Genomic DNA, 4099 nt, shown 5'->3' with positions numbered 1-4099 from the left:
CGTCCTGAGAAGCACAATCGCACAAGTCATGTCAATATTGAATTCAAATACCAGTTGTCAGCAGAGTCCAGACAAATCTTCTCTGTCAGTAGAGTACAAGTCTCTCAATAATTCGGTTTCAATTAAAATCCCATTCAGGATGATGTTCTGCTTCTCAGTGACAGATAGTTGTCCTCTGGCCAACCTCTGAAATGGATAAAATGCCAATTAAGACCTATTGTAAAGGACACCCTGTCAATTCCTATTCAAATTACTTGTACAGTGGCACACACTATGCGTGTTAATTCACACCTCAGAATATTAGCCACACAGAAAAGAGATATGATGAAGTTGTGTCATTTCATTTTCAGTTTGCTAGACTATGAGGGGAAAATACTCATTCAAATATAGTTCCATATACATTTGGCATTTCAATGTGTACATTTGTGGGTGTATTTCACACAGAAGGCGTGGAAAGACTGAAAACATAAAACAGAAGAACAACTTTTATGGAGTTTGGCAGTTTTGAAAAGTGACTTGTGTATATAAACACCATGAAGAGGAACATAATGTTCTTCCAAAGAACATTTTAAGATTTGAGAGGAGAACCATTGCAGATTATTGTCCATCTGCAATTTTATCAGCAATTCAACAGAATGAATGCAGGGGGTTTGTGAAGTTTCTTCCCCCGTTTGTGGGCTGGAATCTTATGTTTATTTCACTTATATCTACTCTGCTTCGGCCTGGTTTCACAGACAGGGCTTCGATTAAGCCAGGGTTAGGCCTTAGTTTTTAGGACATTAGGACATTTAAAGAGCTTTTTTAAAAGTGCCTTAGAAAAAAGAAAACATTACTGGAGTACATCTTGAGACAACAATGGCACTGATATATTTTAGGATATGTCAGAGCATGTTGTTTTGAGTACAAACAGCTCAGACATGCAATTTAGTCTGAAACTAGCCTTAAATGGTTAAATGAAAATTAACCTATGATTTACTCATCCTCAAGTCATCCTAGGTGTATGAGGTTCTTCTTTCAGACGAACACAATCAGAGTTGTCTTGCTTACGATGAAATGCCTTCCTTATTCAACTACGGAAAAAAGTGTAGAACCTGCGCCTCTCTGACTTGTAAATAAATACAGTAATAGTCGGGGACACTCTAAACAAATATCAAATGATAGAATGAGCAAACCTATAAAGGAAAGATTTTTATGAGTTTTTTTGAAAATTGGACACAGTGTAAGTGTTTGAATAGACAGGTTTTTTGCAGTTCTCGCAGTCTGAAGAGCCTTGTCTGTGAAACCAGGGGAAATGACTTTGGGTTAGTTCACCCAAAAATGAAATTTATGTCATTAATGACTCACCTTAATGTCGTTCTGATGTTTTTATTCCCTTTCTGGACATGGACAGTATAGTGTGCATACACTTAGATAGGCTGTCTGACTAAATATAAAATATCTTAAACTGTGTTCCTGTAACGTAATGACAGATCCCCCCTCTATGGGCGGCCCCTGACGCCCATACATAATTTAAACATCAATAAAAGTCTTGGGGGGTGGACTTGGTGGACGGATGGAGGGCCAGGCCCTTGCAAAGGCACCGGACATGGAGCTCTTAATTACACTTTTTCCGTAAGTTGAATGCAGAAGGCAATTCGCCAGAAGCTAGACAATTTACTTTATTATGCTTTAAATATGGATATTTTTTACTCAAACGTATCGATTTACTTCAGAAGGCCTTTATTAACCCCCCGGAGCCGTGTGGAGCAGTTATATGATGGAGAGATGCACCTTTATGGACTTCAAATATGACCCAACAGTCACTGCCATTATAATGCTTGGAACAGCCAGGACATTTTTAATATAACTCAGATTGTATTCGTCTGAAAGAAGAATTTCATATACACCGAGGTTGGCTTGAAGGTGAGTAAATAATGGGCTCATTTTAATTTTGGGGTGAACTAACCCTTTAAGCCTCGTCTGTTATACCTGGGGAAATTACTTAAATTAGAGTTTAATGCATTCCTCTTGTCATGTTTTGAAATTTGCTAATGCTAGCTGAAAAAAATCAGATTTTCTGCCTGCAGTGAATGACCATGTTTGCATCTGTTGTATGTCAACTCTCGTGTGGTACTGATAAAGATTTTAAAGGAATAAACTGGTTCAGTCGAAGCTGCATTTAAGGAAGAAAAAAATCCATCCCCCAGTTTGTGAAAGAACAAACACATTGACAATTACATGCTTACAATTAAACAATTGCCCCCTAGACTTCCATTTTAAGTAGGGATGAGTCGAAATTATTTTCTGTGGTAATTCTGCCTAAAAGGCTGTCGATGCTGCTTAACCTGCAAGGAGCTTCAATTGTACTGAGCCCAGAACATCCTTTAACCTAATCTGGTGAGTAATGGGTCTTGCCTGTGTTTTGTGTGAAATAAAATCCATTCATTACCTCTAAACTAACAGGTGGTATTTAGTTGATTTTACCAGTCTATCAATGTAGGCCATCTTGTCTCTGTCACTATTTCAAAGTGTTTAGCTACTGCCATCTTTTGGAGACACAATACAATGACTAGAGAAAGCATGCAAAATATAGACTCCATAAACTTGAACTAAGGTGTACTCAATTCATGAAGTATCTCTGATTTCACAGCTTTAAAATGCACTCAATAATAAAATGATTAACTAAATGTAAAAATAACTACCATGACAAATAAAACAAGACAAGTTACTGTAACTCAAATATTTGTGTAAGCCAATTTAAGCGGGCTAGATGACTGGGTCAGAGCTTCTCTAAAATTAAAGCTCTTTTGGGGTGTTCCTGGTCTGCAGTGGTCAGTATCTATCAAAAATAGTCCCAAGAAGGAACAGCGGTGAACCGGCAAACAGGTTCATGGATGGCTATGGCTCAGTGATGCACGTTGGAGCGAAGGCTGGCCCCTGTAGTCTGATCAAACAGACGAGCTACTGTAGCTCAAATTGCTCAAGAAGTTGATGCTGGTTCTGATAGAAAAGTGCCACACAGTGAATCGCAGTTTGTTGCGTATGGAGCTTTAGAGCAGTCAGGGTGCCCATGCTGACCCCTATGCACGGCCAACAGCACCTGTAAGCATCAGAACTGGATCAGAGAGCAATTGAAGAAGGTGGGCTGGTCTGACGAATCACGTTTTCTTTTACATCACGTGGATGGCCAGATGCGTGTGTCTCTTACCTGGGGAACACATGGCCCCAGGATGCACAGTGGGAAGAAGGCAAGCCCGCAGAGGCAGCGTGACGCTTTGGGCAATGTTCTGCTGGGAAACCTTAAGTCCTGCCATCCATGTGGATGTTACCTTGACACATACTTCCTACCTAAACATTGTTGCAGACCATGTACACCCTTTCATAGAAACAGTATCCCCTGGTGGCTGTGCCTCTTTCATCAGGATAATGCGCTCTGCCACAATGGTTCAGGAATGGTTTGAGGAGCATGAGTTTGAGGTGTTGACTTGGCCTCCAAATTATCCAGATCTCAATCCAATCGAGCATTTGTGGGATGTGCTGAACAAACAAGTCTGAACCAAGTCTCGAATCTTACAGGACTTAAAGGATCTGCTGCTAACATATTGGTGCCAGATACCACAGAACACCTTCAGGGGTCTAGTGGAGTCCATGTGTCAACGAGCCAGGGCTGTTTTATCAGCAAAAGAGGGACAAACGCAATACATAATGTTATGCCTGATCTATGTATATATTTTCACCAGTGAGTATAGGATAACTGATAGTTTATCAACAGCTAGTGTACACAAAAAAAGATTAAGTGTGGGTGTTAACAAGACCTGAGTAATGTGTATTGACTATTTTATGGGAAATTAGTAATATCTCTAATCTAGCAGGCAATAATTTGTTGTTAATAATGTATCACGGTAGGTGTTTTTCCGTCGGTGGCATTTTACATGTTTATGTACTGCCATCTATTGGAGACACAAGCAGATGCACCGTGAAAATCAGGAAAATGGATCAACTTAAGTTGATGTTTCGAGGTTATATTCATGACACATTAAATTCATATAGCCTAAAGTTATTTTAAACCACGTTTATTATGGCAATTGTAGCTCATGCTGCAGATAATATATATCGACTC

This window comes from Pseudorasbora parva, chromosome 14 (genome assembly GCF_024679245.1).
Source record: "Pseudorasbora parva isolate DD20220531a chromosome 14, ASM2467924v1, whole genome shotgun sequence".
In the NCBI taxonomy this organism is placed as follows: Eukaryota; Metazoa; Chordata; class Actinopteri; order Cypriniformes; family Gobionidae; genus Pseudorasbora; species Pseudorasbora parva.
The sequence above is the reverse complement of the archived record's forward strand: the minus strand, read 5'-3'. Positions refer to the sequence as shown.